Below are 9,487 nucleotides of genomic sequence, written 5' to 3'. Positions count from 1 at the left end.
GGGTTGGCAGTTACCGATGACACAGGTCCCCTGGTAAGCAAGCACTGTGAGGCAGGGACTAGCCCCTATGCAGCCTGCAGTGAGACAGGCCCAGCACTGGCACACTCCAGGTTGCTCCTTCTCCCAAGGGCCATGTCACATAGAAGCCTGGCTGTGCTCCCCCAGCCCCTGGCACCAAGGCTGTGCTGCTGCCTGCGTGGTGGCAGTGGGCCTCAGAGGGACATGGGGGGATCGCGCTAGGCTCCTTCCCCAGTGCTGAGCCCAGCACTTGTGACGCACCTGGCGCTGATTTGTTTCTGCTGTAATTGTGAATACACTTCATGTACCTGCTTCCCAGCTAGCCTAAACACAGTATTTGTTCCAAAGCTACATTGCAACAGGAAAATATTACATCTCAGCTTGCTATTTCTCAGATCAGGTGACAGCAATCTGCTCAGGTTGGGAGTCTATCTCCTGAATGCATCTACTTTGTGCAGCTCACTTAACCTTATCTTTCTGGGACTGAAGACACACATTCAGACAAATGCGTGCATGCATGTTTAAATGCATCTTTTCCATTATGATATGAAAGATTAAAAAGAGCTGGCTGGGGATGGGATTACCAATGGCAACCCGAGCATCTTGATTAGAAGAGGCAGGGCTGTGTAAAAGACAGAGAACCCTTTGCTAGGGTTTGTCAGGGTGCTGGGTTTTGGTAAGAGATACACAGTCACCAGGCTGCTGCAGAAAGTTCTTACTACAGTGAGGTGGAAGGAGATGGCTGAGAAAGTCTTTCTGTGGCAGAAGGGGTTCCCAATCTCATGAATAGGATACTAACACATCCTATCCCTGGCAGGATTGAAAGGACCAGGAATGCTGCTCCGCAGTCACCAGCACAAAAACGTGGATATTCCCAAGGAGAATCATCGTACAGATAACTAGAACCAGCAGGAAGAGGAAGGCCTGAAATTCTGGGACATCAGTGCACCCTGGAAGGCTACATTTCATAACAGACGTCCCACTGTCCCACGCATATTACGTGCGATAGCACTAGATCGCCACTGGAAAAGGACATTCATGACGTTCATTTGAAACACGTTAGCATAACTTTGTTAGGCTTAAACATGAGAAACAAATGAAACCAGATTACATCATGTGCTCATTAAAAACTTTGTACTTAACAACACTCTTAAGTTCTCCTACTAGCCACCCTGCACATTAGAGGCAATGACAAGCTCACTGTGGTTCCCACACTCTTACAAGCTCCCAGGGGAAAGTCACACAGTGTGAAGTGAAATCACGGGAATAAAGTGTCTTGGAGGTTTAACGGGGCTTGCTGAGGGCTGTTAGAGATGGAGCTGGTGCCGGAAATCCATGTCCCTCCCCAGGCACTGATTAGACCAAAGCATCACAGGCATCGCTTGCAGGAAGATGAAAGGGACAAACGGCTCTGCCCTCAGCACTTTTGATGTGTGGCGGCTCTTCCATTAATGACACACACAGACACACACAGCTTTAATGGTTTGCTTCAGTGCAGTCGACACATCCCTGCTGCCCCAGCCCTGCGTAACTCTCCCCACATCATCCTCCATCCTCAAGCACCGCCTCGCAGTGCTGACATACAATCTCTGTAACCTCAACTTTCCTGATATTCCTCAGGCCTAGCCTGCAGCACCCCTGAAACCTGACCCCATTTGTTGGGGCCCAACGTCTTCACCAGGAACCCCATGCGAGAGCAAAAAACTGATCCCCAGCCCCCAAGTCCCGCTGTTTCAGTGGTGCCTCTTCAGCATAAATCACAAGCCACACTACACAACTCCTGCTCCCCTTATCCCTGAACTTCCCACTCACCACCTGCTGCAACAGCTAGATAACAGGTTGGACATCCTAGGAAATGTAAAATGGCACTCGATAGCTGCTGAAGCAATGGAAGCAATGGTCTCTGGAATTACTCCCCACTCCTCTGCACTGAGTACATTTCCAGGTGAGATTACTATCCAGCTCACAGGGAGGTACCTCCACACCAGCACCCACAGTTAGGTGTCCAGCTCTCTGCACTGAATCTCCTCCTAGGCATCTTCCTCGGGATGAATTGCATCCCACTGCAAAACCAACTTATTCTCTTCAGGGATGGCAAGGGTACACCAACCTGTGGCTCTCTGCACTTCAAACACCTCAGTTTAGCCAAGGCAGAGCCTCTTCCTGGGGTCTTCATTTTTCCAAGGACACAGAACACCTTTTCTGCCCAAAACCTCCACCTCCCTGCAGAAAATAAAATATTTATAAGAAACAAGATTTGAGAGCTGGAGAAAATGCTTTGCTGTGAGGGCTTCAGATTCTGCCACAGACACATGAACTTCCTCCCACAGAGCCACCTCCCCAGCTAGCAGGCAAGGGCAGGGACACGGTGGAGTAAGGAAATGTAGCTTGTGAGCTGTATGGTAGGACCTGTGAGAAGGGCTCAGATACCCGTGTCCTGTTTAATAAACTACAGTCACAAAACCATCAAGGAGACATTTTACCCTGAAGAACTTCAAAACAGGAGCCCTGAAGACAGCAGAATCTACAAAATTGAGAAGATCATTCCTGTAAAGGAAGAAAGAAACAGCTGCTGGTAAAGTGGCACGGCTGGTCCAGCAATTTATCAGTTGCACTGAAGCCTCCCAAGTCTGCACGTCTAGCTTTTGGGCTTGGAGCTGGGGAAATAAAAGGAGAGAGGACAGTGTTTTTAAGATCATACTGCCCAGCAATGACAGCCCCAGGATTTGCCACCAAACACAACTCAGACTTTGTCGTAGAGCAGGTGAGGCCCCCGGAGCACTCAGGCGAGTGAGACCTGGGGCTGGCAGAAGTACAATACCTGCACAGATGGGAAAAACATCAAAGGGAAACTACCTTTGAAACTGTGCTGCTGGGTATGACATGGCACTATCCTTCGCAGAGAGGCTGTTCACCACTCCTCTCCAGCTTGATGGAAAGTAGGAACAATCTTCTTAGCTCCCACAGCAAAGCTCCAACCATTGACTTCCCAGCCATAGTCCTGGTCTATGATTAAGAAAACAAAGCTTAAAACAGACAACAGTCTTCAAAGCTTGCGTACAGCCAGGGGCCTAGTGCAGGGGAATTAGCTGCCTGATTCAGAGATTAGGTCTCAGCTCAGACCTCAGCTTAGATTAAGCTCACACCTAAGCTTTAGACGCTCTGACAACTGCAATTAGGTGGAACATATTCACCTTTGTTAGCTCTCAATTTCTATTTCCTTCTTTCTGGGGGCATCAGGACCTTCATATCCCACACCCACCTACTTGATCCTTCCAGTCTTTTCGAAGGCAGCCACTTCTGGCTTTTTCCCCAAATGCCACCACAACTGACGCGTGAGAGAACACTGAGTTACCTGCCAAGGCTTACACTGTGCAGCAGGCAGGAGCCAGAGGCAGGACCTGCCAGGCACTTTTGGAGTTGCAGTATTGTCCCTCAAGTGTCCCACACGAACAGAGAGCAGCGTGACTCTCCAATAAGCGCATGGAACTACAAGGAGATCACACTCCCTATGATGCACTGAGGAGGAGTATAAACTGTCTCTCCTGTGTGGGCAACGCGCAGTATGTTAACCACACTTGGAACCAGAACAAGATGATGCCCAGGATGAGAGGAGAACTGCTGCATTTCTGAGCAAGAACGGAACAATTTGGCCCAAGCTTTTGGCTTTGCAAAACTGAGTTCTTATCTATTTCTTTGCTCTATCCAAGCACTGCGTGAAGGGAAACTGGACAGAACTTGTCCTGAGTGAAAGCATGTTGAGCCCCACTTCTAGAGCTAGAAGGGCAGCTCTGATGGGGAATGAGAAACAGAAGTGATAACTGCAAAGACCTAAAGAATGGAGGGGGTGCTATCAGTCTCCGACAATTGTATACACCTTGCAGAAAGGTGCAGAGTCTAAGCTGTTCTTCTGCACTTCCCCTGTGGCCAATGCAGAGAGCCTTCCTGAAGGAATCTATTGCTTTCTTATTCACTTGTGCAGAGCACCTCGGATAAATCACCCTCTTCCTCATTTTCCCCAGTGGCCAAGGGGACCATGTCTTCATCTGGAGGAAAGATGATGGTCCACAAAGGGACCGGATTCTTCTTTAGACTGTTTTCTGCTGCCCAGATGAAGTGGGATAAGTCATGCCTCCTAAATACTGCTTTTTCTTCATATATTCACAATGGCGTAGAAACAAAATAAATGACAGCACAAGACCTCTGGGAAAGTGCCATTTGTTGAAGAATGCTCCCCCTTCCCCTGGGAATAACACCTGGCATGAGAACATTCTTCACTCAACAGCATACAAGGAAGAGTGCAGGTATTTCTGGCTGAAAACAGTCAATCAGCTTTCCCTAAAAAGGAAATAAGAAACAACACAAGCTTACCCCTGCACTGGCTTGCTTCACTGGTTGATCCTGGTCACAAGCATTTTCTCCTGCTCTGTAATGCCTGAGAGAAGTAGAGAGAAAGACAGAAATGGGCTGTTTCCATGTTGTCACATTCAATTGTGAAGAAGCCACCTCCTGGGTAAGAAAGGCTTTTTGAAGAGCTGAATCTGGCTACCACCTCTGCTGCACACATGAACAAGGGAAAACATCCCGTCAGCTTGCAGCACCACTCTTCTGCAGCAGCAAAACTGGGAGAGCAGGGAGAGCTGGCGTCCTTCCCCACTTTCTTCCATCTACACATGGCAGAAGCCCTTTCCTTTCTCTGCATCAGTTTCACTAGCTGGAAGATGGGGAAGCCACCAGCTCCTCCTCCTTGGGCATCTATTGGGGAAGAATACTGAGAGTTAGGTGCTAACCTGCAAGGGAAAACATGAACATTTGCAACCATATCTGCATCCACGCAGAGCTAGCCCACTCAAACTAAACACCAGCACACTGAGCTGGCACCTTCAAGATGTTCACTTGCAGTTTAGAGGCTAGTCAGGAGACTGTCCCCATTTGGGAAGGAGTTCCCATTAAAACAACACAGGCTCTGATGATCAAGAAAACACACAGACATTGAAGGTCTCCTCATATACATCCCTTTTCCTCCAAAAACTCATATCTTCATTGTCACCAAAGATCCACCTTTTCAAGGGGCAGACCTACAACCGACACCCATGGTATCCCACGCTCATTGTGCTTTAAAGCCATTCAGTCCTGGATGGTAATAGAGACTCTGTACCCGATCAGATCCTTTCTCTGAGACCACTCTGGGCCCCAAGTTTCACCTCCCTTGATACCTGCCCTGACAGATGGGAAAGTGATAAGAGAAAAACCACCAGTCGACTTTCAGGGACAATTAAATGCATGGGTCTGGCAGGCTGACCATATTCCTAATACTGACTGGCTGGGTACGAAGTCTGAACTCTGGCAAACAGGCCCTTCAAACAGCATGTGAAAGTTTCTCAGAAACGAAGCAAGCAACTGGCTAGAGTTTCAAGTCCAAGATTCCACACTTGCCCTCATTAGTCGTTGTCTTATGACATGTGCTGGTCGCAGGTCACAAGCAGAGCTTGTCGTTTTGCAACACAAAACAAGCTTTCCCCAAATTCCTGGACCTCCTCTAAAATAATTACAAAACTCCTATGTTGGCATAAGAATGTGACAGGAATATTAAAAAAAGGACTTGGGACCTCTTATTTAAAGAAAAAAATGGAAAAAACCTCATAGGGACAACAGTAAGTTTATACACATGACATTTGAACAAACGGATGGATAGAGAAGAAAAACACCCGGGAAACCCGGGCCCTGACCCGTGAGTCCCCTGACAACGCTCCCCCCGCCAGGCCGCGCTCCCGGCCTGCTCCTCGGCCCGGCGAGGACAGCGCCCGCTCGGGGCCGCCCCTTCCCTTTCCCCCTCACACCCGCCGCAAGAACGGCAGCTCCCACACGAGGTGTCTCGCTCCACACACACTTCCCTCCGCCGAGGCCCTGCTCTGTCCCCAGCCCTCTGTCCCCGGCCCCGCACACGGCAGCTCCTCAGCCTCCAGCACCGGCAGCTGCAGCACCCCCAGCCCCGCCCCCCACTCCGGAAGTGACGCCTCCAGCCCCAAAGTCCCGCCCACCCCGCGCTCCCCCATTGGCTCCTGGGTGGTGGGGCGGGGCCTCCTGGGGTGGGACTGGCCGGTGGGGCGGGGGTGGCAGTGCGCATGCGGGGGAGGTGGGGCGGGGCCTGAGGGGCGGGGCCGGGTCGGAGCATGCGCGCTGGTGTGGAGGCGGGGCGGAGGGGTGGGGGCGGGGCGGGGCGGGCGGTGTCCTGCTGCACCGCAGGACGGTGTGGGAATAAGGAGAATAGCCCTGAAAAGACAAAGTCCTCCTGGTGATGCCGGATGTGTCCGCAGGAAAGCTGCAGCCCCTACGCGAAGGCTGCAGTGAGGACACGCCTGCTGTGGCAGCGGGGGTGGTTCGGGGGAGCACCGCGTCGGTCCCCACAAGCTGCGTCCGGACTCTCCTCCCCTCCGCTCCTGCTCTGCTCTGAGTGTTGGAGCACCGCAGAGGGAAGGGACCAGCCCGTGGTGACCGCTGGCTGCCACCCTCGCAGGAAAGGGGTGTGAGATCACACCCTGACTGTGGCCAGGGGAGCTGAGCTCTGCTAATGGACATGGGACCCATGGTCTCACCCGTCTGTACCCACCCGAGCCTAACTCTGCCCCGAACACAGTGGGGGATCATTCATAGTTTTAAGGATTTTGTTTGTTTTCTTTTAGATTCCCCTGTCATCCCTGGGGAGGACTCTTGGTGACAGAGATCCTCAGCACTGCAACTGCACTTGGCAGTGATAAGCAGTGAAGAGCTGTGATTCCTGAGGGGCAAAAGGATTCACTGTGTCTTTGGTGCAGAGGGAGGAGAGCTGGCCTGCCCATCCCTCTTCTTCCCAGCTGCCCTGTGCCTCCAAGGTGGAGGACACTTGCACTCATGTTACGCTAAAAAGAAACAACACTGCTGAGAGCAGAGGAATCTAGTCCTAAAGTGTAGATCTCCAAACTCAGTAGCCCTTTTCAGAGCACCTGAGGGGGGTCTCAGCCCTCCCCTTCTAGCCAGGAGCACATCAGGCTCATTCCAGCTGCCCCCCAGCCCCACATCCAGCTGCCCAGCAGCATTGTCACGGCCTTAACACCTAGATGGTCTCTCCATGGGGCACTGAGATGACACCCAGATGCAAGGGGAGAGCTGTGCCCTTCTGGAGGGCAGCTTGCAGCCCAGCCCGACACCCCAGGGAAATAGTCCAATGTCCTAAAGACATGGTGTGCTGAACAGAGAGTTGGCTCATTCCCAGCCCCCAATATGCATTGCCCAGAGCCCCACAGTCTAGAGGGGAACTTGGGCACCTCCATGTCAAGGACATGTCTGCATGGCAGGACCCGCAGGGCTGGTGTCTGAATTGCATCTGAACCTCCCCCTACCCAGAGAGTCCAAGGGGAAGGGCAAGAGCAGCACGGACAGGTGGAAAAGACAGAGCAACACTATGATATTTGTGCCAAGGGAGGCAAGGACAGGGAGAGACAAGGGGCACGCAGGGGAAAGTGGTTTTGGAGGTACAGTGGTTTCTTGCCCCAGAGACTCAGGACTCATGGATTCATGGGTGCATTTGGAGCCCCTCCTTGGGGCCAGGCAGGTCCTCCCCGAGACCCTGCCCTGAGGTGTGGGCACACACTGGGGTGAACGCCCCCACTGTGGGATGTATGCGCACACTTTGGAGTATGTGTGCACATGGTGGGGTGTGTGCGTAGTGTGATGTGTGATGTGTGTGTGTGTGTGTGTGTGTGTGTGTGTGTGTGTGTGTGTGTGTGTGCGTGCACATTTTGGAGTATGTGTGCACACTGAGGGGTGTGTGAGCACTGTGGTGTTTATGCAATATGCAAACTCCAGAGTATGTGTGCACATTTTGGGGTATGCACACACTACAGAGTGTTTGCACTACGTGTGTGTGTGTGTGTGTACACACACTTTGGAATATGTGTGCATGCTGTGGGGTGTGTTTGCAAAACGTGTGTGCACTGTGTGTGTGCGCACACTGGGTTGCCTGTGCACTATAGGTTGTGTTAAAACCCCCAGCCCCAGAGGCTGGTCACGGACAACCTTCAGCTTCAGCCCTACGAGGGGTGGGGAGGGCAGGTGTAATGATGGAGTGAGGCCAGCCCCAATCGCAAGGGTCTCTCACTGGGCCCCCAGTGAATGCGGTGCCTGGGGAGGTCGGGGCTGGGTCTGTGTGGTGCCTTCCCCTCTCAGTCCAGCCCCTCCTGGCCCCATCTCCTCCTGGGTGTTACCTTGCACGGCCATTAAAAGTACAATACTGGTATGTTTAGTTATTCAGAAATAAATATTTTTCTTTTTTTATCTACTTTATAATGGTGTTTATCTAGGAGGAGGCAAAAAGGCAAAACAGTGCTGCCTGAGCTTTTGGATCCAGCATATGCCCTGTTCATGATGATTCTTGGCTCACTAACAGCGGTCCCACCTGTTGCTGCTAGCAGGTGCTGAGGGAAAGTGTGCAAGAAACAAGGAGAACAAGAGAATGATTGTTGTTCTTCCCCCTCCAGCAGACTTTCCCTGTTTCCAGCAGCTCGAGGCTATGGGACGGGGGCCTGGAAGAGTGTCTGTACCATTGTGCTGAGGGGCTGGTGAAGCTCTTTGCTATCCATTTGTTTAACCTTCTGTGCAGCCTTGCACATGTTGCCCACCACAAAACCCTCACAGGAGGGGTGTGGGTTGTGTGAAGGAGCCCTGGAGGGCAGATGCCAGCGCTGGTCACTGTGGGACTTTGCTCTTAGCTTCCCTGCATGGTGAACGCTGTTAAGTGTTTCTTGACTGTGGTTTGACCTCTCCAGACAGGCACTGTACAACCACTTGACTTCTCCGTGAGGACTTTCCTCCTGCCCTGCTGTTTGCTTTCTTCAGTGGGGCGAGAGCCGGGGCAGGTGTCCAGGGGCCGGGGGGACGGGAGGGCCAGGAGCGCCCAGGCAGTGGGGTGCAAGTGGGGCTGATGGTCACCATCCTGCTGCTTGTCCCAACTGATGGGCACCATCCTTCTGCTCATCCCAGCAAATGGGCACTGTCCTGCTGCTCATCCCAGCAGATGGGCACCATCCTGCCGCTTGTCCCAACTGATGGGCACCGTCCTGCTGCTCATCCCGGTGCAGAGGGGCCAGGGAGGAGTTGCCCCCAGCTCGGCCCGGGGCCGCGTGCAGCAATGGCTGGGAGGGCTGTGGGTGCTCCTGGGGGTCACGTCCTGCTGCTGCACAGTGAGGGGCTGCTACAGAAACCTTTTTAAACCAAAAAGGAGTGCAAACCAAACACCCCACCCCACCCCACCCCTGCCCGCTGCAGGGCCCCCCCGGGTGGGTGCCCACTGCCCTCCCTTGCAGCCGGGTTCCCGCATGGGAACCACGGCTGGGGTGAGCGCAGCCACAGTGCCCAGCCCAGCCAGGACCCCGGTGGGGTTATCCCTGCCCCAGGGCCTGCGTGGGGCAGCGGCAGCCTCCCAACTGCCCAC

The 9,487-nt window shown here is 52.8% G+C and overlaps 1 long non-coding RNA gene across 1 annotated transcript; it reads right to left on the bottom strand.

Moving 5' to 3' along the window:
• Positions 1–1,470: 1,470 nt before the first annotated feature.
• LOC138063564 (uncharacterized) lies at positions 1,471–4,516 on the bottom strand. Its single transcript, XR_011137093.1, has 4 exons — positions 4,390–4,516; positions 2,875–3,024; positions 2,502–2,565; positions 1,471–2,241 (listed from the first exon to the last, which is right to left on the bottom strand). It is a non-coding gene; the product is annotated as an uncharacterized lncRNA (long non-coding RNA).
• Between the last annotated feature and the right edge of the window lie 4,971 nt (positions 4,517–9,487).

This window comes from Struthio camelus, chromosome 32 (genome assembly GCF_040807025.1).
Source record: "Struthio camelus isolate bStrCam1 chromosome 32, bStrCam1.hap1, whole genome shotgun sequence".
NCBI classification, from domain to species: Eukaryota; Metazoa; Chordata; class Aves; order Struthioniformes; family Struthionidae; genus Struthio; species Struthio camelus.
The sequence above is the reverse complement of the archived record's forward strand: the minus strand, read 5'-3'. Positions and strand labels throughout refer to the sequence as shown.